Consider the following 26,663-nt stretch of genomic DNA (forward strand, 5'->3'; position numbering starts at 1 on the left):
CCTTTCTTCCATACCTCGCATTTCCAGTTAGAGGTTTTCTACTAGTATATCAGAATTGTTTGGAGTGTTGCATGTTTAGTTAAGCTCAACTTAGTCTTGCATGAGATTAAGGTCTGGTCGAACAAAAACAACAAACGTAATTACACGGCAACAAACAAGTCTATCTAGTACACAACCCACCTACACCTCTAACTACTATCACACACACCATACCGACATAATGGTCAAGAAAGAGAGACTCCTCTCCGACTTTTTACAAAGCCTCGAGCGATAGCCCTAAATCGCATCGTTCTAGCAGACCCAGTGGGGGATTTTCGAATCCCCCCAAACATATTTAATTTGTTACCCATTTTTCATGGGTTAGACCATGAAAAACCTTATCAGCACATGCGTAGGATTGAACAAGTCCTTACAACATTCCATCATCCTACGGTAGGTGCGGAACAAATTAAACTGAGGGTATTCCCTTTCACATTAGCCGATAAGGCGGCGTCTTGGTTAACTGCCCAAGCGCCTAATTCTGTGGACTCGTGGGCTAAACTTGTTCAGCTGTTTATGGAACATTTTTACCCACCCCTAAAGACGGATGAAATGCTTTCCAAGATTCATTTCTTTCGCCAGAATCCTCATGAATCATTTTCTGAGGCGTGGAATCGTTTCACCGATCTCCTTATAGAGTGTCCACATCATAACTTAGCTAAAGACACGTTAGTTCGTGCCTTTTTCAAAGGTCTTCTACACCACCATAAAGAAGTCCTTGACATAATGAATGGGGGTAGTTTCCTAAGTAAAGGAGCACCGGAGGCTTATAAATTTTTAGAAGACCAAACTAAATGGAATAATAATTGGGGGTAGTGATGATATCCCCCCAGCCTAGTTCTTCTTCAACAGTAAAAGTCAGCCGATATGTTTGAGAAGAAACCGATCCGTAACTTAAAAATCTAATCGAATCTCTAACTAAAAAAGTAGAGGCTATTTCTGCTCAACAAAAGCCTATCCCCGTCATGAATGTAAACTCCAACCCATGTAATTTCTGTTTGAGTCCAGAGCACCCTGACGATTATTGTCCTCTAGCTTATGAACAACAACCACCGTAACAAGATAATGTTTACTCTATTAATAACTATCCTATTCCTAACGCCCTTGGAGACAACATCCCAACCCGGTTGGAGAAATAATCAACAAGTAACACCTCCAGGGTACAATAATCAAAACGTTAGGCAAGCAAACAATTATAACCAAGCTCCACCCAGACAAGGACAAGGACAAGGTCAAGGGAATTATAATAATTATAACAACCAAGCGCAACCACGACAAGGTCAAGCACAAGGTCAGAATAATTATAATAATTATAATACCAATAGAGGTATCGTTCCGGTTAATAATAATAATAACTATCACAACCCACCCATAAATAATCAACGAGAGATAGTTCCAGTCACACCACCCGTGACTACTACACCTACACAACCGGATCGTATCGATGCCTTTATACAAGTTACCCAAAGAACTTTTCCGCATAATGACTCAATCAAACCAACAGATTTTACAATCCATAAATCAGGGCATACAACAGTTAGCCCAAGCGAAAGCCCAACCAAAAGGCGTGTTTCCAGGACAAGCAATACCAAACCCTAAAACAGCAAACACAGCCTTTGAGATAAACGGTAATTCTAGTACGGAAACTACAATCGTAGGTGACCTAAATGCCATCACCACTCTCCGCTCTGGAAGAGTGGTTGATAACAAAGTAGCTATGCCTATAGTTACCCCATCAGTACTCCCTACACCGGATATCGAACTAGATACCGAAATAGAAACTGAAGAACCTACCACTGTAGAGGTCCCAGTTAAACCACAACCTAAGAAACAGAAAGCCAAGGTTACACTTCAAGTCGAGCCATACACTAAATATAGAGCTTTAAACCACCGTTCCCTCAAAAATTAGCCATGCTAACTGGGGATACAAACTTTGAGGAAATTAGGAACGTTTTCAAGAATCTAACGATAAACCTTCCTTTTCTCGAAGCTATTAAAAAGCTACCTAACCACGCTAAGTTTCTTAAAGAGTTGTGCACTACTAGGCGTAAGACCAATATACCTAAAGACGCCTTTTAACTGAACAGTTCCCTAACGTTATCCAAAACAATGGAATTGTTAAGTACAAGGACCCCGGTCGCCCCATCGTAAAATGCACCTTAGAGATTCCCACACGACGACCGCCTTTATTAGACACGGGGGAAGTGTTAACTTACTCCCGTATTACTTGTATAAACAAATAGGTCTACAGGAAATGCAACCTACCAAAATAACGTTGCAATTAGCGGACAGTCAATTAAGTATCCTAAAGGTGTAGTGGAAAACGCGTTTGTTAAGGTTCGGGGATTTCTACTATCCCGCTGATTTTGTTATCCTCGATACGTAAGTCGCTAATGACTCTGTACCGATCATTTTAGGGCGCCCCTTCTTGGCAACCGCCAATGCGCTTTATAAATTGTCGCGATGGAAAGATGTCCTTATCTTTTGGCCATCATTCTGGCCGAGGTAAATGTTTTAAAATGATGAAACAGAGTTACCAGATTCGATCGTAGATGGGGAGGTTAGCATGATCGAGAGTTTAGCTCAAGATTATTTTAACAACACGTTTCCGAAAACAATATGTACAAATTCCTTTCTTTTGGACCTTCTCGATTTTGTAAATGACTCCTACTTAGAGGAAGTCAACACCATCCCGAGTCCACACCAATTGTAGACCCGCCGGTTGCTCCATATATCGATTACTTAAGACTTGCTACCTAAGCAAGTCTTCATTACGCAAGATAAGGACACTTATGAAACATCAACGGACATTCCCGTCCACACGGTCTTAAACCTCTTCCCCGAGTTAAAATATATTCAACTTGATCCGATGGTAGTCACCCGATAATTATATCTTCTCTGTTAACTAAGGATGAAGAGACATGTTTAATAAGGGTGATTAGGGAACATCGGTCTGTGATTGGTTGGTCCCTAGCCGATATTAAGGAATTGACCCCAATGTTTGCACTCATCGTGATCCATTTGAGGATAACGCGAAGACTTCTCGTGAACCTCGGCCGCTTGAACCCCGCCATGAAAGAGGTGGTTAGGGAAGAAGTCTTGCGATTACTCGATCGCGGGTATTATATACCCAATCTCCGATAGTGAATGGGTAAGTCCCATTCATGTAGTTCCTAAGAAATCGGGAGTTACCATGGTGCGAACGGGAAGGGTGACTATGTTGTCACTCAAGGTCCTATGAAATGGAGAATCTGTATTGATTACGGACGTTTTAAATGCTATGACACGAAAAGGATCACTTTCCCTTACCATTTATAGATCCGGATGCTAGAACGCCTAGCTGGTCATGCCTTTTATTGTTTTCTCGGATGGCTACTCGGCTATTTTCAGATTATTATTGATATTGATGACCAAGAAAAGACAACCTTCACATGTCCCTTCGAACATATGCCTATAAACTAATGCCTTTTGGCCTTTGTAATGCCCCGGTACCTTCAAATGATGTATGCTTCATATATTTAGTGACATGGTAGAGCTTTATGGAAGTGTTCATGGATGATTTCTCTATCTATGGAGACTCTTTTACAGATCGTTTGTCTAACCTGCCTAAGGTCTTGACACGGTGTGAAGAAAAGAGCCTCGCTTTTAAATTGGGAAAAGTGTCATTTCATGGTCAAAAGGGCATAGTACTAGGTCATATTGTATCTAGTGATGGCATCGAAGTAGATAAAGCCAAACTAGATAAGATAGCTTACCTTACCTAAAACCACGGACCGTCCGTGAGATTAGAGCCTTTCTAGGCCATGCAGGTTTTATAGGCATTTCATTAAAGATTTTTCGAAAATAGCTAGGCCTTTAACTAACCTGCTGTTGAAGGATGCAATCTTTGATTTTAATTTTAATCAGTAAACAGGCTTTTGAAACCTTAAAAAGCCTCTAACCATCGCACCTATTATACAGCCTCCGATTGGTCTAAACCTTTCGAACTCATGTGTGATGCTAGTGACTATACAGTTGGTGCCGTCTTGGGACGTAAACTAGATAATAAGTCCATCGTTATTTATTATGCTAGTAAAACATTAAACGATGCTCAACGGAATTATTCAACTACTGAAAAGAATTCTTAGCTGTCATTTACGCTTTTAGATAAGTTTCGGCCCTTATTTGGTTGGTTCTAAAACTTTAGTTTACACGGACCATGCAGCTCTTTAGGTACCTTCTTGCAAAGAAGGATGCTAAGCAGATTAATCCGATGGATTCTTCTCCGCAAGAGTTCACATTAGAAATAAAGGACAAAAGAGGGGTCGAAAAACGTAGTTGCCGACCACTTATCTAGACTTACAAATGACGATAGTAGTGATTCCGAGTCCATACCGGACTCTTTTCCCGATGAACATCAGATGCTATTTTTTCATCACCGTGGTATGCGGACATCGTGAAATTATTTAGCGGCTGATGTTATGCCTTATAATTGGACAAGAAATGAACGTAAGAAGTTCTTGGCCGAGTCAAGTTATACTACTTGGGATGAGCCCTACCTTTTAAGTATTGTGCGGATCGATTATTCGTTGCATTCCCCAATGGGAATATAATGAAGTTCTATCGTTCGCCATGACAAAGAGTGTGGTGGCCACTTTAGCGGAATGAAAACAGCCGCTAAAGTCCTTCAATGTGGATTTTATTGGCCTACCCTTTTTAAGGATGCTCAAGTGCATTGCAAGACGTGTATTCGTTGCCAACAACTTGGGCTTAATCACGGCGTAATATGATGCCATTAAATCCAATCTTGATAGTAGAGAATTTTTGATGTTTGGGGTATTGATTTCATGGGCCCTTTCCCTGTTTCCCACGGTTATATTTATATTCTAGTTGCCGTGGATTACGCGGTCTAAATGGATAGAGGCCCTAGCTTGCCGTGAGCTATGACCATAAGACCGTGGTATTTTTATTAAAGAATATATTTTTCGTCGGTTTGGCATTCCTAAAGCCATCATTAGTGATGGTGGAACACATTTTGCAACAGAGTTGTTGCATCCCTAGTGAAAAAGTATGGAGTTACACACAAAGTAGCAACTCCTTATCATCCACAAACTAGCGGACAAGTAGAAGTTTCTAATAGAGAAATCAAAAAGATTTTAGAAACAACAATAAACCCCGATAGGGAAAGACCGGTCGGCTGCCTATCGGATGCCTTATGGGCATATAGAACTGCTTTCAAAACCCCTATAGGTATGTCTCCCCTTTAGACTTGTATTTGGGAAACCATGTCATTTGCCCGCTGAATTAGAGCACCGTGCTCGTGGGCTATAAAAGCCTTAACTACAATATTGATGAGGCGGGTGTCAAACGCAGTTACAATTAAATGAGCTTGAAGAAACCAGAGCGATTCTTACGATCTCGCGAAGGATTATAAAGCTAACATGAAACGTGTTCATGATAAGCATATCTTGGCGCAAAGAGTTTGTGGTCGGACAAAAGGTTTTGCTTTACAACTCCCGCCTACATATTTTCCTGTGGAAACTAAAACCCGTTGGTCCGGTCCTTTTCTCGTTATCAAGTCACCCCCTTACGGGGCAATTACCTTGGTAAATCCAAGGACAACAAGTACCTTTCAAGTTAACGGTCAACGGTTAAAACATTTTCACTTAACTTCTCCCCCTCGATATAGAGGAAGTCCTTTTACGGGACCCTATATATGAGGAATGACCCTTGTCATTGGTGTACTTCCTTTCACTTCCATTTAATGGTAAGTGCACCATTAAGGTAACCGGCCCTCCCTATGGAGTGTGTGGCTGTAAGTACGGATCCTAAGTCCACGGTTCACATATTTCACGTTTTCCACTCTTGCATGTTTTCTCGGATTTTGAGTCATGTTTCTATGGTGTGAATTATGTCTTTATTTGCTTAATGTTTTTGCTTATAGTTCCAAAAAAATATATATATATATATATATATATATATATATAAATAAAAATAAATAATAAAAATAATAATAATAATAATAATAATAATTGTTTTCATTTTTAGATATAGATATATATCTAAACCTATAAAACTAGCAATCCAACAAGTCTTGGGAATCTGACTTGAAACGACCCATGTTAAAACAAATTTTGTGTTTAAAAATTTGTTTAGGGGTGGGCAGTCGATCCTTGCATCCGGATTGCTCGAACCTTCCTTTTGCGTTGCTTAGGTCCATTAGTATACTTCATTGGGGTTGACGTCATCTAATTTAGTGTTCATTTGTTCGCATAACTTACGTCATGCACGCACTTCGAGGCGTTTTCCACTATCTTATATGTCACCCACGGTCGGAATAGAGTAGTTTATGGATCATTGGATTGGAAATTCTCTCCTGATCATTTCCATATCTCATTCGCAAAAATCGGACCGATAACGAAGCGGCAAATTTAGTTTGAAGTTATACTGAAAATCGATTTAAAGTCGAAAAATCGAATTGGGCTTGGGCCCAACTCGCGCTCACCTACAGCGCGCCCGCGCTCCCTTTCCAAAATTCAAAACGCGAGTTCATCTTCTCCAACCGCTTGTCACAAATTTAGATTCAAACCCTAGCAACCAAAATAAAAAAAATAGAATAAAAATAAAAATAGAATACATCAAAATAGAAAGACATCCCACGCCCTTGTGAACCACCAACACAAGTTCCAACCGTTCCACCAAGAAACCACCCACCAATTCAAGTTTTCAAACCTCCACCGTAACCACCGCCACCACCATTGTTTCTCCTTGTTTTTCATCAAACTTGCATCCACCTCCATCTACAAACCCTAAATCAGTTCAAACTCCAATGGCGCTACGACGAAGAATGTTGCCAGAGCACGCGTTTGAGGCCAACCAATTCGTACCATTTTACGACGCCAATATGATTAAGAGGGATTGGAACAGACTGTGGTATTCGACCGGGATTTCTATCACTATGATTTGGTAGAACAGTTTTATAAGAAACGAATTGAGGGAAATAGGATTTTCATTAGGATAGCAGGAACGAGGAGGGAAGTAACGAGACAGTTGTTGGCTGAGCTATTAGGAATCACGCCTGTAACCAACCTAGATACGACCATTCAGGAACCCCAGTATACTGCAGTTCCTGTTTTGATGAAAGATACGGTCATAGAGGGTGAATACAATACGATATCTCATTGCGTTCGCCAGACGACCCTGAGAACCAATCAACTGGCTGTAGCTCAGTGGATTGGTAGGAACGTCCTCGGCAAAGACAAAGTCAGCGACATCGGACTTCAGTGTCTGCACGTTCTCTGGATTTTGCAAACGGATGAGTGTAATTTCTGCATCCTCGATGTAATTTTGAATGTGATTAGAGGAGTGGGGAAGAGCATGGCGCCTCTTCCCGTATTGATCACTAAGATTATGCTCTCATTTAGAGCTGTCGCTAAATCTGCTCCTATTAAGATCAAATTGCATTCTAATGCAAGTATTTATAAGGAATGCATCCAAGAGACTTGGCCGTTGTCTGCAGAGAATACAGTTGAGTCGAATAATGAAGCCGAAGATATGACATGGTTGGTTGAGGATAATTTCGATAGTCATACTTCTAATTTAGAACGAATGATAATGCTGCAAACTGGGTTGCGATGCAGTTATCGTATCTGTGAAGATATCCGACATAGACAAATTGTAATTCGAAATAAGCAAACGAACTTTCAGACGAGAGTTGAAATGCTCGAAAGGGGTCAGGAAGATATCTTGTCTAACTTGGAGATTATCCACCAGAATCACCAAGCCCAGTATGCAGTACTCAAGACTGAGATGGAAGCACAGCGCTTGTTCAGGATAGAGATGCTACGACGTATGCCACTCGTGGATGAGTCTGTCTCAGCTGAGTCTGAGAGGCATGAGCGTCGTCGCCCTTGAGCCGATGGCTCAAGCCATTCTTCGCCACGTAACCGTCTCCATCGGGGACCATCTTCTTCACACGCCTAGGTGTTCACCATCAGTTGTGTCCTGTTATTTCATTGTTTTTATTGTTTTGTTAGTGGAATTTTATTTCAGTAGTTAGATTTAAATATTAAGTTGTTTGTTTTAGATTGCTTGGATTTCATATTATTTTAATATAATTTATTTTGATCATCTTTCGTAAGGTTGTCTTGGAGTTAGAGTTGAAAATTAGGCCGATATCGACATAGCTATGATTTTTTGTAGTGATAGCATGATATGTAGGAGAGTTTAGAAGTTACTATGCTAAACCAAGTTTAAAAGATACCATGGTTGTTAGGAAATCAAAACTATGGATAGTTTCCGTTTTCGGGTTTGGCAGTTTTCAAGTTCCGGAAATTGCCTTAAAACAATTTGGCAACTTGCCGATTCGTTTTGGAAACCCAGAACCTATTTAAACTTCCATCTTTCTACACTCACAACCCACACTACACCCCACAATCATCTCTCACTTTTTACTCCAAGCTTTTTCTTCTTGTTTCTCTTGTCAACTCGGTTTTCTACAGACGCGGCCGTCACGCTTCTGAGGAAGCGCCGCTTTACACTTTTGTCGAATTTTGTTCGAGCTGGCGCCAGGCTTCAAGTAGAGCGCGACTCGCCCTAAAACACTGTAATACGAAAAATCTCAGAGCGCCGCGCTTCAAGCAGAAGCGCGACCGCTAAAACATCGTAATTTAAAAAACTAAAGAGCGACTCGGCTCTATACGAAGCGCCAGCGCTCCATCGATAAACACAGGAAATTCCAATTTTTCTGAGGTTTCTTCCAAGTTTTCGCAACTGTTCTACACAGTAGTTTTGAGATGACACCTCCTATAGTGATTCCTGAACAGTCATTTGAAGACTTGATGGGAACCGATACCTATGGAGCATCGTTCACGAGCCGGATCGCGGCAGATTAGGATGGCGGCATCTTCCGGTGAGTGATGACGACTCTTTTCACCTAAGCTAACTGAATTCTTCTATAATAATATTATTTTTTTATTGTACCCAAGAAGGAGAACAAAAAATTTTCCCTTGCTATTGATGGCACGACTATGAAATTCAGTAAGCAATTGATAGCTTTGGTTTCGGGGTTGCCATTACCTAACCCTATGCACACGTGGGGATATATGACAGATAACTCATACCTATATGAATATGCCTATTTCCATGAGTATTATGGGGGAGGGGTGTTTCGTATCATGGACCAAGACCAATATAACATCGCCCTGAGTAGCCTATCGCTGAATGTAGGCACAACCATGTTGTTCATCATGATGAACATTCTAGGGGAACGGCAGGTTTACTTCCCGCCAATAATATCGGCCGGGTGACGCGTTTTCCTTGCTTTAGCTGAGGGACGTCGTCGGTATGACATTCCCCGAGTTTTAGTTGCTACTCTGAAACGAGGCCATTCCTTGAGGCATAAGTACCTTCTTATACCTGTCTTGGTTTGCCTCCTTATGCGCGCTTGCCTACCCTTATTCTGTACACAGTACACAGATTGGGAAAGGGTCGAAATCATGAGACCCACCAATCGTGTGGTAAGATCATTCCGAGCCATGACTTGGCCGGGATGGCAGGTGCAACCACATTTGGCTGCCCCTTACACCCCATCAGACCAAATAACACTAGAGAGGTTAGCACTAGTTGATGATACACGACGGAAGGCGTGGCAAGTTGTTATGGCATGGCAGGATGCGAAAGAACCTCATATAGAAGAGGAGGATGACGAGTAGATGTTGGGGTGCAGGTAAGTTTTTAGTTAAGTTAGTGTCTGCTTATGTCCCAAGCAATTTCATTCTTTTAACCCCATAATGGGTAGAACTCGTATAGAGTTGAGTCAGTTTTATTTCCTATATTAGTACGTTCTAACCTTCTTTTGCAGATGTTCCTGAATTCCACGCGCTTCAATGGTATTTTTACTACCCTCTTTATTTAAATGCTTTGAGGACAAAGCATGCTTTTTGTTTGGGGGGCATAGAAACACGTGTAATTAAGACATCTGCTAGGATATAAATATGTATAATATGCATTTGTTTTCTAGTAAAAATTTCAAAAATTTATAAATATAAATAAATAAGTTATGCTATACACTTAGGAATATTGGTATTGTTTCTTTCTCTATGCTCTTAACAATCTAGAAGTCTCACATAGCTTTTGCATCAGAATAATTGTTAGGAACTTAGGTTAATATGTAGGTAATAATCTTTGCATCTATCTATAAATATATTACATGAGTATCTATGATTGTTTGGCAGTAAGTTTCTGAAATCTAGGCTAGAGTACTTATTCTACAAATCCTGTGAGAATATAGCCTAAAGCCTTATATGAGTGAAACAATTGAGAAATGACACAAGGGAGAAGTAAAATCCGGATAGAGAAATCACACGTCCACTTGCTTGATCACTAAACCATATCCTAAGCGAGAATTTAGGCCCTTTTTGGATCGATATAGCCAGAAATTCAAACCTATGAATTATTTTCCGCTAGTCGCCCCTTTGAGCCTTTCATTAGCCCTTCCATAAACCACAATTCCTTTACCCTGTTACAAAAAACAAAAACAAAATAAAATATATATATATAATAAATCAACCTACCCAATTAAGATAAGTCTGAAAATAGAATGAGTGAAGAAAGAAGAAGAGAAAAACCTGCGTAAACAAAAATTAGTTAGTTGCTTCAAAAAAAAAAAAAAAAAAAGAAGTTTCCATCCAAGGAAAAGAAAAAAAAAATATAAATAAAATCAAAACTCCAAAAATAGAATAAAGGGAGTCAAAAGCCAAAGAAAAGAAAAAAAAAATATGGCTAAGGATGGAAACAAAGTGTAGAAGCAAAAGTAAAATAACAAGGTTTCTCTAGTTACATAATATGAAGACTCTATTATCTCGGACTTGTCCTTTTCGAATATCCATTTCCTTCCTTCTTAAACCATCTCCTAATCCCCATGAACACCTAATAAAGACCTCTAGCTCAATTAGGAATAGGTTAGTGTGATAGTAAGTGGCAGATGTGTTTGATCGACCGCTTCCTTTTGTTGTCATTGAGATTGTAAGGTAAAGTGTGCCCACTGCACATCGGAGTAGCTTAAACTTGAGTGGAAAAATCAGAGTGGTTTTTGTCTTGACATTTATGTGAGGACCTACTTAAGGACGCTTATTCCGAAGTTTTTAAACGGACCGCTATTACATTTCATAGTATTACTCATTGTTATATGTTTATTTTAGATGATTGATTATTATGAATATATTAGCTTAGGGTTCCGACCGGGTTATTCTTATGTATTTGCTAGTGAGATGTATAGATAGTTGAGACATGAATGAGAAAACAATAGTTTTATTTTCGAAGTCGTTGTAGTATAGGCGAAGTTTGTGAGTACCTTCAATTTGGAAAACTCTCACGAGGCTATAACTCATCCACTAGGGAATTCCTAGTGGTTTAAGGCCTTGTTGCATATGGTCAATGCAATCGCGACTCAAGAAAACGAGAGTAGTTAGAACTCCATTTTTGGTCACTTATTCTAATTTCTCATCTTTGCTTGAGGACAAGCAAAATCTTTGTTTGGGGAGGTTTGATAAGAGCCCAAAACTGTAGTTTTAACCCCTTAATAATCATCTTGTTAGACCAATTATGTGAATAATAAGTAAGAGTTAATACCGATTACGTGTTTTATGCATTTCGGGCTTCAAAGTCCATTATGTGCAGAACTGTGCCACTTTAGCGAGATAAAGGAGCAACAGTCGTGAGAACTTCGAATGCCATATCTTTGGACTCAGATCTCGAATTGGGCCTACCTTATGTCAAAACGACCGGCTCGGAAAAGAGCTTTCCAATGGTCCAAGCTTTGCCCCAATCAGAGGAGCAGAAGTGGACGAAAAGTCTATTGAAGCGAACTGCAGCTGAAGAGGCCTTTTGGACCGAAGAATTGGGTTTTGGGCACGATTCTCGGCCCAAAACATGGCTCCAAGCCCATGCACGATTTTTGGATCTGGATGTATAAAACAAAAGCTTCATTCTTTGTTAATGGTAGCTAGTTAGACCTAAATTAATATATAGAATTCTAGATCTAGTTTTATTAATAGATTACGTTTTAGTTCCATTTGAATTCCTGTTTTAGATTAAATCTTTGAATGATTGTTCTTGATTGATTAGATTAATAAAATAGTTAGTTGTCAATTTCGAATTTTTTCATTTCCATTCTAGATCTAAATTAAATTCTTGTTATTATTCCATTCCAGCCATTAAATTAGATTCATTATTGTTAACTAAATAAATCTCAATTTCTTACATTATGTTTAGTTTAGATTCAATGGGAAATGTTGGTTTGATGACTCAAGGCTAAACCTCCATTAGAGGGGTTGATGAAGCCTTGATGAAAACTTAGTGGTTAGTATAGAATTTGGTAGTAGAATCTATTCCACTCTAGAAGGTCGTGTTTAAGCCATGAGAATGGGTGGACGACCTCACATGCTAGTTAGTATCCGGTAGGAATGCCATGAACACTAGGGATTAGACTCGAAATTCTTGCCCGTTAAAACGTAAGAATCGAGATACGACAATCTATACTAGGTTATTAAGTTGGAGTCGAGGTGGATTTAATTCCCCTCTATATCTTTATCTAGAGTCAAACAATCGTATTTCGTGAGCTTTAAGTAGATTATCTTTAGTTATATTTTATCTTGTTATTTATTATATCTAGTTATTTAAAATAACGCGTCTTGTTAGCATAACATTTTCAGAAAAGCTCTCATTGACTTAAGAGAGATTTCTTAGACTTAGAAAACAATCCATGCTAGGGAACTAGGAGTGGAACGAACTTCCTACTCCACTTAGTGCAATTCGCATCGAGAGTAGAAGCTTTGATAATAGACACGAAAGTTAGTTTAGTTTACTTACGTTGTGAATTCATCGTTCATTTCGTAGGTAAGCTATACATTACATTTATCACTCGTCAGCTGGGTAAGCTATTTATTGTGTGTAGTAACGGTTCAGGGATTGATGGCTAAAAAATAAAAAGGCTTTTAGAAATTGATGAAGGCTCAAGGGGGGTAACTAGAGAAAAACTATCTATTTGGGTTTTTAACGTTTATTTGGCTATATCGATCCAAAAAGGGCCTAAATTTTCTCCTAGGATATGGCGTGGTATTTGAGAAAAACTATCTATTTGGGTTTTTAACGTTTAAGTGGACGTGTTATCTTTCTATTCGGACATCCTTGTGTCATCACTCAATAATCATTCAGATGAGGCTTTTGGCAAGATTCTCACAAGATATGGAACTTAACTGTTCTAACCTTGGTCTCGGAAACTCACTGCTATATACAATCAAATGCTGAGGCATGTCATTCATGAAAAGGTGTAGAAACTATTGTATGCATATTAGTCTGAGTTTGAAGAACGAATCTTTACTCTATTGCTATAATGAGACTTCTAAACCTTTTATTCATCATAGAAAAAGGAAAACAAGACATTTAGTACTAAACAGAAAAAAAAAAATATTGGCCTTTTAAATCTATCTAATATAAGAATACTATATAATAAATGTCTAGTTTTTGCAGAATGTTACTATACCACCCCCAAATAGAAATATGATTTGTCCTTAAAGTATGAAGAAAATGAAAGAGATTACTATAGGAACATTAGCAAAAATGGTAGTGACATGTACTCTGTTCTTCGTTATGAAAATATGCCACCCCCAAACAAATTTGGAGTGTGGGTTAATAGATATAGAACGAGAAATACATGGTTTATATAAAAGGTGAAAAAACGAAATTATTCTAACATGAAATTTTTGGTTTTTTTTTTTTTTTTTTTCATTCTGTTTTTCTCAAAAGGTATCTCTAACCTTATAAGAAGATAAAATCATACGTTTATCCAGTATCATTTTGGTTACTCTGGGGCATAAGATTTTAATTTGTATATCCTCACATTTTTGAAAAACAATGTAGAGATCTTTTAAAGGATAACTCGTACAAAAAAGCTATGATTTCTAAGCTAAGTTTGAAAACAACCCATAATAGGTGATCTTAGGCAACTTTAGTGTGGGCTTTTTATTGAACCCATTCTAGTCAGACCGTGGCTTCAGTTATATGTGTTATGGGATTTACTACGTAGAACGTAGTTGAATAGTTTATCTGATTGGATACTAGTGGATGATGGAACTAGGTCTCTTTAATGGATTTTGGTAGTTCTGGTTAAAATAGGGTGGAACCAATGCTCTGTTCTGATTGTTATAGGTACTTTGTCCTTGCTTGAATGTAGTTGGTGGTTTGTCAAACCCTAGAGGTGGTTGGATTTTTGGCTTTGGGTGTTGTCTCCATGGTGCATTTGGTATATTGAAAGCACAGACTTCTTGATGGCATGTTGGTGCACAAGGGACAATTGGTATCTATGTGAGTTAGGAGGAGACATAAAGTGCATGGTGATATGGGCGACCCTTAGTAACACATAACAGATCCTTAAACCACCCTTAGAAGAATGGAGATTATGTACTTGTAAGGGTTGGTCTATGTAGAATCCATTGTCCATTTTGATTTTTGGAAAATCACATAACTATTGATGTATCGAGAAACTTTATTATAAGCACAAGAAAAACAAGAACTTTTATGGAAGGGTGAGAGAAGGGTTTTTCTTTTTGGATTTTTGGGTTTTTGTTCCTAAATTACTTAAACAATAATACAAAAAAAGAGAAAAACTACTACTAAGAAAAATCACTATGAGGAGGGTGATCCTCCCAATAGAATCAAAAAATGTTTGAAATTAAGTGATTCTAATTGAGAACCTGTGTCAGGTTTGGCTTGCCCTAGATTGTGTGCACTTCCTTATTTTGCAAGAAAGTGAATCTAGTGAAGAGGACTAGCTCTATTGCTAGATAATCTAGTATATCCTCTCCTAATATCTTGTTAGCCCTATTTTGTAGCTATTCTAACCAGAGAGAAAGACGAAGCTCGAAACAATTAGAAATCACCCACAGATGGAAAAGGTTTTTGAAATCAAGGGCTCTATCTACCAACCATCCCACTGTATGGCTTGACTATAAAAGATGAGACATGCTAAACAACCATAAGACACCTTCACTCAATCCCCATTATCCTCTTCTTTGTTTCATATCTCTTCTTTGTAGAGGAAAGACTACTCAGCGTCAAAGGTGAAGACTGAAAGAAAAATGCTTATGTAAAGACAGAAAACATAAAAATAGAAAACAGGTAAATGAAAATAAAGACAGGAATTGTAAATGTCAGGAATAGAACAGCTATTCTAAAAAGAAGTGTAAAATAAAGAAAAGAAAAATTGTATACTTACTCCATAGGGGTACTGATAAGAGCCCAAAACTGTAGTTTTAACTCCTTAATAATCATATTTTTAGACCAATTATGTGAATAATAAGTAAGAGTTAATACTGATTACGTGTTTTTATGCATTTCAGGCTTCAAAGTCCATTATGTGCAGAAATGTGCCACTTTAGCTAGATAAAGGAGCAATGGTTGGTTGCTAAGGAGTTCTGTGATTAAAGGCCAAGATTCAAGAAGACAAAGCCTTTCTAAAGCCCGGTCAAAGCTGAAAAGTCAAAGTTAACGAGGGCAGAAACAGCACACAAAGTCAGTAGAACTTCCGAAGACCATATCTTTGGACTCAGACCTCAGAATTGGGCCTACCTTATGTCAAAACGACCGGCTCGGAAAGAGCTTTCCAATGATCTAAGCCTTGACCCAATCAGAGGAGCAGAAGTAGACGAAAAATCTGTCGAAGCCAACTGCAGCTGAAGAGCCCATTTTGGACTAAAGAAATTGGGTTTTGGGCCTGATTCTCTGGCCCAAAACATGGCTCCAAGCCCATGCACGATTTTTGGATCTGAATGTATAAAAACCAAAGCTTCACTCTTTTTTAATGGTAGATAGTTAGACCTAGATTAAAGATTAGATTAGTAGCCTCCATTAATTAATTCTAGATCTAGTTTTCCTTAGATTTAATTAGTTTAATTTAATTAGTTCCATATCTTGTTTTTATTTAATTCCTTGAATGATTGTTCGTCATTTAATTAGATAAATAAAATAGTTATTATTATTCAATTTCGATTTTTGTCATTTGCATTTATAGATCTAGTTTAAATTCTTGTTCTTATTTCATTCTTAGTTAATTAATTAGATTTCAATTATTGTTTAAGTTAAATTTCATAAAGTTAGAATCTTGTAATATGTTGTATTCAATTTCAATGGGAAATGATGGTTTGATGAATCAAGGCTAAAACCTACATTAGAGGGGTTGATGAAGCCTTGATGAAAACTTAGTTGTATAGTGTAGAAGCGTTGTAGAGTCTATTCCATTCTAGAAGGTCGTGTTTCACCATGAGAATGGGTGGACGACCTCACATACTAGTTATAATTGGTAAAATGCCATGTTAATTAGGGATTAGAACGAGCAATTCTTACCGTAAGAACGTAAGAATTGGATTACAACAAAGCCTATTCTAGGTGATTAAGTTGGATTCGAGGTGGATTCAATTCCCCTCTAATTCTTTATCTAGATTCAAGAACATTAGTATTTCCATATATTTCAGAGTGACATTCAACATATTGCTTTTCATATTGCATCGTAGTATAATTCCCCTTCGTAAAGCTCTCATTAGACTTAAGACCGATTAATTAGACTAGAGAACATTCCATGCTAGAGAACTAGGAGTGGAACGAATTTGTTACTCCACTCTATCTCGATAGAATTGAGAGTAGAAAACTTGATAAATATAGGCTCACAAGAAAGTTTTAGTTTACTTGCGTTTTGAGTTCATCGCTTTATTTCGTAGGTAAAACTATCAATTTTATGTTTATCAGGTACATTACTCAAACGACGAGTAAAAATGCTAATGTGGAATGTGCAAGTATACGTGGACTTAAGGCTCCTGCACTTATAACCACACACTCCAAGTGGAGTGGTCCGGTTACCTTTGCGGTGCACTCCCATGGAATGCATCAAGAAAACATAACATGAATCTTTTATAGTCAGATATTCAAGACTATATGTGGGGTTGTTTTAATTCAGATTCCCCAAGACTATGCATATGAGATGGATGATATGCTGTTAATTATATACTAATAGTCTAAATAGTTTGGGATCTTTATAGAAAAACATATAAAAGCATTTACCCCCAAACAGAATGAAACGATATATTTGGAGTGTAAGATGCAGAGTGATAAGAGAAAGCTTATGTAAACCATCATGGAATTTATGCAATAACCCATCATTGAATTGTCTAAGAGAGTGTGAGTGTGGTAGTAGTTGTTCTTCATGAGGCTTAAATGATGCGACATATAAGCTCATTAAGTAGTACCATTCATCATGGGATGCTCTAATGTTGACTAGTAGTCCCATAACCCTCTTGAATTCTTCCCAGACCAGCTTAGAGTAGGGACAATCAAAATACAGATGGGAAGAACTTTCATCATGGTTGCCACACAAACAACATTTTGTTATCCTTATAACCTTCTTCGCCATCAATCGATTCTTTGTTAGAAGGGCTCCCGAAAACAATTACCAAACTGTCAATGAGTGCTTTGGAGCTGAGTACTTCCCCCAAACTATCTTGAACCATTTGACTTTACTCCGCACATTTTTTAGGAAAGAATAAGCTGAAGAAGTATAGAATGCTCCTGAGCTGCTAGGTGTCAATGTAACCTAGTCCTCTGTGATATAGGAATTAATCTCCATTCCTTTACCTCACAGTCCTGTAGGTCAGTGATGATCCTTGACCAACTATCATCAGCTATCACTGCTGATACCTTTGCATCTTCTGGGACAGCATGTGCTAGTAGTGCTCTGACTTGATCATTGAGAATTAGTAGGCCTGAACACCATGGGTCATGCCAGAAAATAGTACCATTTCCATTTGCAATACAATATCAGGTAAACTTCCATGAGATTTCTTTGTGTTTCAGTATTCCTCTCCACACCCATGAACAATCCCTCGGGGCTTTCATTGTCCAAAAATGCTTGTGCTTGATATGATGTTGCCATGACCATTTGACCCACAGACAATCTGATTTCTGGGCAAGTTTAAAAACCAAGCCACAGTATGCAGCTTTATTCCGAACTCTATGGTCAACGAGGCCAAGTCCTCCATGTTCTTTATCTAGTCTGAAGGTTGCACTACTTGCATGATGCACCTTCTTTTCCATGTTTGGCCCTGCCCAAATGAACCTTTTGCATAACTTTGCCACCTTTTCAATCACAGTCTTAGGAAGGAGAAAAGTTTGAGCCCAATAGGTTTGGAAGGATGATAAGACCGATTTTACCAATTTTACTCTTCCATCTCTGTTTAGGTCTTTATTCTTCCAGTTAGGGATTCTAGCAGATATCTTCTCAATCAGCGGCAAACATCCTCTGATTCCTCCTCTCTTTGTAGTGAGGGGGAGACCTAGGTAAGTTACAGGTGGAGAGACCAGTGAGATATTTAGAACTACTGCCAATTCTAGCCCTTCTGCTTCAGTCATGCTGCCTGTTAGGAGAGTAGTCTTTTCATTGCTGAAATGAAGCCCTATTGCCTCTGAGAAGACTTGCAGAGTATCTCTTATGGCCATCATGGATTCAATATTGCCTTTACAGAATAGAAGAACATCATCTGCGAAATAGAGGTGTGATATGGCTAGCTTTCTACACTTTGAGTGGGCACTGATTCTGTTCAACTGCAAATTTTGGTGAAGAAGTGTACTCAAGATCTCCATGACAAGTACAAATATATATATGGAGAGACTGGATCACACTGCCGAAGTCCTCTTTTTCCTTTAAAATATCCTTCAGGCATCCCATTCACCAGAATTGAATATGTGGGAGATGCATAACACATTTTTACCCATTCAATGAACAAGAGAGGAAACTTAAACTTGTGCAAAATGGCTTCAATAGCTTGCCAAGAAACTGAATCGTAGGCCTTCTTGATATCAAGCTTTATAGCACATCTGTTCTGGACATGCTTTCTCGGATAACCCCTTAGTAACTCATGAGCTAAGATAAGGTTGTCTTAAATAGACCTTCCAAGAATAAAGATTGATTGGGAACTTGAGATTAGCCCAAATATAAAAATCTTCATCCTATTGGTTAGTACTTTTGACGCACATTTGTATATAATGTTACAACAAGCTATGGGTCTAAAAGAGGCAACTGAAGATGCATTTTTCATTTTTGGGATGAGACAGAGGAAAGTGGAATTTATACCTCCTATCAATTTTCTGTGGAGAAAGATATACTTGATAGCTCTAGTGAAACCAACTCCAATAGTATCCCAGCTTTCTTTAAAGAAACATGCATTATAACCAACAGGGCCTGATGATTTATTATCCTCCATACCAAATAAGCTTTCCTTGATCTCTAGCTAAATAATAGGGGAGATAAGGGATTTGCTTGTATTTTGGTCGATCTCTGTCACTTTTAGGTTATTGAGGAACCCAGATTCACAATATGCATCAGAGGAAACCCCCAAGAGTTCAGAGTAGAATTGGAGAAATGCATCAGCTACTTGATCCTTACCTTCTCTTTTTGTACCTTGTCCATCTGTTATGACCCCAACATAGTTTCTAGCTTTCTTCTCCTTCAACGCATTGAAAAAATATGCACTACACTTATCCCCAAAGCATAGCCAGTCAATATCTGTTTTGTGGAAAATGTCAGCTTCCTCCATTTTAATCAAGCTACATAGCTTTTCTCACAACTCAAACTCTTAAGCACTAAGGAAGCAGTCCAGCGGAATCTAGTGTAACATTTCTTGAACTGACTGGAGTTACATTCTAGTTTTTGTAACCGTCCTCTGAGTGTCATTACAAAAGGATCGTGCCCAACCTTTTAGCACTACCTTTAGACTTTTCAACTTTCTTGTCAAAATGAATGGAGGGCTACCACGGTCTAGTGAAGCAACTAAAAATTACAAAATTTGAAGGGGGTACGGCTTCTAACAAAACTTGTGAAAGACATAACCAATGGGCAGTGATATGAGATTCTTTGGGTTAAGACTTCCACACTTGTAGACAAAGTTAGAGATGTCCAGGCAGAATTTACTAAGCATCTATCCAGCTTTGACCATTTTCTCATATTCGCTCCTCCACTATTCCAAGTATAGAAACAACCTAAAGTCATATGATTAAAGAGCCCTGCTACATTCATGCAACTTGCAAATAGTTGAGTTTCCCTAGGATGTACAACCTTGTCTCCAATTCTTTCATGGGAGAATAACACATTGTTAAAGTCTCCCATTACACACCAAGGACCATGGATACCTACACTTATAGCCTTTAGTTCCTCCCACACAATCTGTCGATCTTGATACGTAAACAATAGTTAAGGAAAAACTAAAACCATACTACAAATTGGTAATCTTACAGTGCAGAAATTGTACCCCTTCCACCTCTTTTTTAACATCCAAAATACTTATATCCCAACTGAGCAAAATTTTGCCATATTCATCACTAGTACAATTGTGTTCCATTGCCCATTGGGAACATACTATACTTTTTATGTGTACCATTTTCTCCATTCTTACCTTTGTTTCCAGCAAACCCATACAACTAATCTTATTCTCCTGTATAAACATATTCAACTGCTTTCCTTTCGTGTAGTCATCTATTCCCCTGACATTCCAATTACTTACTCTTATCATTGGGAAGTTTTAATGGCCTTTCTTTTTTCCACTCCCTTTAGTTCTTCCCTAACTGAGACTACGGTTGTTGCACAATCTTTTGCTTCTGAGCTCGTGTCAGCACTACTGACCTCTCCCATACTTCTAGTTCTGGTCTAGGCATGACCTCTTTATCCCCAAACAATTCAGGCTCAGCATCCGAAAGATCATCATCTTCCAAGTCTGCCAGTTCCTCAAAAATATTTCTCTCTACACAAAATAAGTTTGCTTTTGGGTGTGAACCTTTCATTTGTTGAATAGGAGTTTGCATAACTACTAGAGATTGGTCCTCAGTAGGATGGTCTTCAAAGTCACTCTCTACTCGTCCAGGGGAGACTAAGTTTATATTACTTAATGAGTGGATCTCACTGCGGCTCTGTTGGGCCTGATGCCCAGTGTCTTCCATGTTACAGAGGCTTGTTTCTTGGATTTATGCAATCCTAAGCTCCAACCTTTGATCTGAATTTACAATAACAACTGCTAGTGACCTTGTTCCTTATCTTTGATGCTCTTGCTCAGTTTTAGGTTCATTTCCCTTTTGACTCAGTGTATTTCCTCTTGTTCTGTCAGTTGTCGTTGTTTCAATACCACTACACCATAATAGGATATTTGAAACACGCACCTTTTTTGATTTGCAACACTTATTTAGCGTTAGTAAGTTTCCAACGTTAAATAAGCGTTGGTAATGTTGTAAAGCGTTGCTTTATTTGGGTGAATTTCCGGAATTAATTGCTAACGCTTAAAAAGCGTTGGAGAAGTGTTACAAACTTAAAAATTTCGCGAACAGAGGGAAACCAAAAATATCGAACCAAAAATATCGAAATATAAAACATAATTTTTTTTTTTCTCCTCTCTCTCTCTCTCTCACCACTGCATTATCTCAAGATCCCTAATTTTCGCACTCCTCAATCAAAGAAAGAAAGAAGAAGAAGAAGAATGGTCGATCCCTAATTTTCGCACTCCTCAATCCCTAAATACTGGTTCTCTCTCTCAATTTCTCTGAAATTGAAAACAATGGTCGTTCAATTTGGTTATTTTTTTATTAGTTGATTTTGGGTTTTGCAATTCACTGTTTCGAGCTTCTCATTGAAGTCATGTGTACATGTGCAGGCATTTGATACCAGGTCTGGCTTTGTCCGCAATAGAACAGTAAGTTTCCTCATTCTATAGTTACTGATAGAATTTTTGTTCCTTGCTGATTTCTGGTGTGTTTTGGAGAGTGAGTTTGGTAGAAGATCCTTTCATCTCCTACGGCTGGACTGTTTCTTACATCACTGCTTCTCCACTTGGTGTCAAACAATAGGTTCTTCTTCTTTTACTTTGTTATGCACCGAATGGGGGCAACGGGGCTCTTTTTTAACCTGTGTTTTAGTACCCCATTTGTTCTGAAGCTGTATTACATACCATTTTCTCCTCGACTGCACTTGTCAACTTTAGATATTGAAGAAACATGTTTGCCCATTTCATTAGTTCTTGATTAATAGTTTTCGACTTTGTTATAGCAAGTTTTATCTTGTATATATTATCGGTAATTTCTTAACTGATATGTAGTGTCGAATGCCTTGTAGTGTGGACGAGTTGCGAAAATTCTTGTCTGATAAAGATTCGTACAATCAGTTCTTGCTTTCCCACTCTTGATGGATCTAAATTGAGTAAATTCCCACTCTTTATGGTAACTGTTTCAATGCGTGGAAACCTCTATCCTTCATTGTTTGCTTATATTTCTAAGGGTGGCTTTTAATATAATTCATGCTCTTGAAGAGCTTCTATCCATCTTGCTTTCTCTAATAAGTAATATATTTCCCTTGATTTTCGAAATGATGAGAAGTACACTTACAGGTCTCAAAGTATGTATAAATCAACGAGTTGAATATGTATCCTACAATTGTTGTTGGGTTCTATTTATTAAAAATTAAAATCTCAATCGGAAGTCAAGTATACTATTTGGTCGAAATGATAACAAAATAAACTGATTCTACATTTTCTAGAGTGCGTGCAACATTTTACGCTGAAATTAAGTGCCTTAAGGTACCTATAAAAGAAAAGTTTCTAAGTTTGTCATACAAGGATCATTCCACATTTCCACCATATGTTATGGTGAGTAGCTCAGTTTCTCTTTCGAATGGGTTTCTTCAATATGCCTCAATTAACTATCTTTTTTTTGTCTCTCCTTTTTTCATTTTCTTTTTATTTATTTTCATTTTGTCTCTACTTTGGTGAATCCTAAAACTATTCTTTTGTTCTGCACAGGGTATACTTGCCTTGATACTTGTCACTCTATCCTGCTCAAATGTTATTGTTCTTTCTTGTAGTTTTGTTAAAGAGATCAATGTTTTAGACTATGGAGCTGTTGGGGGTGGCTACATTGATGATTCTCAAGTAAATTGTTTTACTTCTCTTCCGTATGCTAGCTTTCTTCCTAATATAATTTAACAGTTATGACTTCCATCTTTGATTACCAGGCATTTTTGAAGGCGTGGGATGTTACATGTAATTAGAATTTGCCGAAGGTGCAAATAGCCTGCTATGGTGTAGTGTACCATTTCTCTAAGCTACCCTTGGTCTCCATACCCTAGTTGTTCTACCAGAGCACTGGTCTGTTGAATGCCCAAACTTGTTGCAGTTTGTGCCTGAGTTTGGTTTCCATGGATATTCCAGAGGTATTACAACCTCTCGGTTCCCACCTTTAACTGTTATAGCTTCTTTATAGTCATAGTTTACAGGGAACTCAATTCAAAATCTTGCGAATGATAATCTTTTCCTTTTTGTTGTAGCGTCATCCATAAACAAAGGTGTGCCTCCCACTAAGCTTGCAAGATATGAGAGACCATCAAAAGTCCATATTTCTTTTTGTACATCCATCAGATTTACCCATAGAGGAATGGAACCCACCTTGTTCTTGTAGTTATCAACCTCTACTGTCCATGACTTAACTACAAACACACGACCCACAATAAATATGAAAATAAGCTAAGGTATATGTTCCACTAATCAAATTTAATTGCGATGCTACTAATAGAAAACCTGTCATAAAATTGTTACAATCCAACAAACAAATCACAAACCCATATTAATAGTAACTACACTTCAACTGTGTACACATTATATTGGATTTATTCGTATTAAATACAACTACACAAGTTCCTATCAAAATATTGTAATAACAAGACAAGTCCATTGCTTTTACACACCAAAACAAATAATGTCAGCACGTAATTTCCTATAATAGCACTAAACCAACACCTAAAATTACCGGATTACCCTTTGGCAAAATTCTAGGTCATTACATTAAACCCTCCTTAGAGAAATTTTGTCCGTGAAATTAAAATTTATACAAGCACAGCAAAATATATAATGCTGACACTAGCATCTGATAAACACCCAAAAGTGTAGTTTAAACCCCTTAATAGCATTCTATTTAGGCCAATTATGTTTATAACAAATAAGAGTTAGTAATGTTTATGTGTTTTTGTGTATTCCAATTCTTGAAGCTGTTTATATGCTTAAAAATGTCATTTTGCATGGAAAACAAGTCAAGATGATTGCTGAGGAAGTTTTACGTTTAAAGCCCAATAATCAAAAAGAAAAAGCTTTTTCAAGTCCAGTCAAAACTGAAAAGTCAAAGTCAATTCAGGTAGAAAAAGAATAGGAAAGTCAACAGAACTACAAATGGGCATATCTTTGGACTCGGGGTCTCAGAATTAGGTCTAGTTTATGTCAAAAGGACCGGCTCGGAATAAGCTTTCCAATTGACCCAGCCTTGCCCCAATCAGAGTTATAAAAGTGGATAAAAAGAGCATTAAAATAATTTCCAGTAGAATTGGCCCTTTTAGACTTAACCTAATGGAATTTGGGCTCACTTTAGAGGATGAAAGTCTCCCTTTTTAGCCCATGCACGAAAATGTAACCCTAACTCTCTCTTATATAAAGAGGGTTAAGGCTAAACTTATTACTCATTCCTCCCCTTATTCTCTAATTAGTTTAGTGTAGTTGTAGTTTAGTTTAGGGTTAGAATTAGGCTTATAATTGTGGCCTCCATTAAAACTTTCAATAAAAAGCTTTAGTCTTCAATTCAATTCTTGTCTCTTTATTTTAATGTCTTTATCTTATTGTTTTAGCTTATAACATCCAATGAAACAAGGAACCTCCATTAGAGGAGGTTTATGAAGCCATGTGAGGATGATTAGTTATTAGTTGTTATTGTTTTCGTGTTAGAATTTCAAGTCTTTTGTTGTGAGTTTCTAGAGATAGAACTCATAACAAGAGGCTAGAGATTAGAAACCCCATCAAAGATATTTGTGGGGGTGCTAATCTCTATTGCTAGTCAAGCAATGACTATAGAGATGTAGGTTGTTTGCTAGGGATCAAAAAAGGCAATTCGATAACTAACTAATAGTCAATCGAATTACATGGTGGATTAAGTCTTCTCTAATTATCTTTCTCACCTTTAAATCTACTATTTTTCAATCTTATATTTATTGTTTTCATATTATAAATTGCTCTCTCATTAGTGATTAGTTTAATTAGTCTAAATTTGTTACAAGTACGTGCAAGCAAGAGTGGTTCGAACACGACTACTCCCTTATAACAATTGTTTTAGAGAATATTATTATTGATTGATTATAATGATTTTAGCATGTTAAAACTACTGTTCTCACATTGAATTTATTTATCTTGTCAACATCTATGAATTTAGAGTATTGTACGCACAAAAATGTGTACCTAGGTCTATGCAATTGATTTTAGAGTCGTCACTAACTTTATTAAGGAAAAATTGAATAAAACCTATGTGAAGGACTAGCCCTCAAAACTATATGATTATTGGGTTCATGAGTCAAGGTACGATGTGGGAAGGTGTTAGGCACCCACACTCGCCTGGTAAAACTAGCCTTACTTCTATTGAGGTGTAACATTTTGAGATAAGTGAATGAAGAACGCTTAAAATTTTATTTACCATGTTGGATGATCTTTGCTAAATTATTTAAAGTGAATAATTATATGTTATAATAAGACTAAAAAAGAATCTTAATATGCAATGGTAAATGAAGAAAACAAAAAAAGATATCACCTTATTTGGAATGTTGTCTCATACTTGATTGTAGATTGATTGATTGATTGTTGATAAATGATGATGATGATGAACTTGATCTTGAATTGACAACTTTGTTGATTGAAACAGGTGATTTGAGAAAAGAAACAACTTTCAATGAAATAGGGCTTCTACTCAGGATTGAACTAGTAGAAAAGATGGCTAAAATGAAGAACTAGAAAGAAAAATGAAGAACACTAAAGAAAATAAGACTACTAGGCTATTAGCTCTAAATAACTAGCTGAATATCTTTTTTGATGGGTGAATGAGACCACTATTTATAGTGTTTGGGCATGGATTCCAATATTGTAATGAGTTTGATCCAATGGCTGAGTACTTATTAAGAAAAATCCAATGACTTGATATCTTCTGGATGCACCGCTTAAATCTAGCCCTTGATTCAAGAGGTGGAAAGAGGTGCGATCTTGGCCCTTGATTTCTAGTTTTTATAGATGGATTAAGGAAAAAAAAACAACCCTAGACGTCCTCAATATTCCCACAATCTTGAGTTTCCAAACATGGCTCCAAAATGGCATATTCTCTATAATATTCTTAATTTTAGGGATCAAATCAAATCAAATAAATAAGGAAGGTTATCTAGGGTTTTGGAGGCTTGAGAATAGTCTAGAAATCCTAATGAAAATATCCAACATGAACTGGATCCACAGCCCACGAGCATGGGTCCAGAATCCACAAAAGAGACCCATTTTGACCATTTTTTCAACACTGCAAATTCCCTTTTACTAGGTCAAAATTGGGAAACTCTTCCTCACAAAAAATAATCCTTAATCCATTAGGAAGATCCATGAACTCTTAAAAATACCCTTGGGTCGAAATTTTACTCCAAAAATGTATTGCACTGAACAGCGCACACAACGGGCTGAAACGGGATAAGGCAAGATTAAGGTTTCTGAAATCCAAAAGGA

The 26,663-nt window shown here is 37.6% G+C and overlaps 1 long non-coding RNA gene and 1 pseudogene across 2 annotated transcripts; one reads left to right on the forward strand and one right to left on the reverse strand.

Moving 5' to 3' along the window:
* Nucleotides 1-601: 601 nt before the first annotated feature.
* Nucleotides 602-695, reverse strand: LOC147497509 (small nucleolar RNA R71; annotated as a pseudogene).
* Nucleotides 696-22,214: 21,519 nt separating this feature from the next.
* Nucleotides 22,215-23,162, forward strand: LOC147497510 (uncharacterized). Of its 2 annotated transcripts, none has more exons than XR_015197126.1 (3): nucleotides 22,215-22,320; nucleotides 22,899-23,027; nucleotides 23,111-23,162. It is a non-coding gene; the product is annotated as an uncharacterized LOC147497510 (long non-coding RNA). The 2 variants fall into 2 exon arrangements; XR_015197127.1 differs by having other exon boundaries at nucleotides 22,215-22,300.
* The last annotated feature ends 3,501 nt before the right edge of the window (nucleotides 23,163-26,663 follow it).

The sequence above is a fragment of the Coptis chinensis genome, chromosome 5 (assembly GCF_015680905.1).
Source record: "Coptis chinensis isolate HL-2020 chromosome 5, ASM1568090v1, whole genome shotgun sequence".
In the NCBI taxonomy this organism is placed as follows: domain Eukaryota; kingdom Viridiplantae; phylum Streptophyta; class Magnoliopsida; order Ranunculales; family Ranunculaceae; genus Coptis; species Coptis chinensis.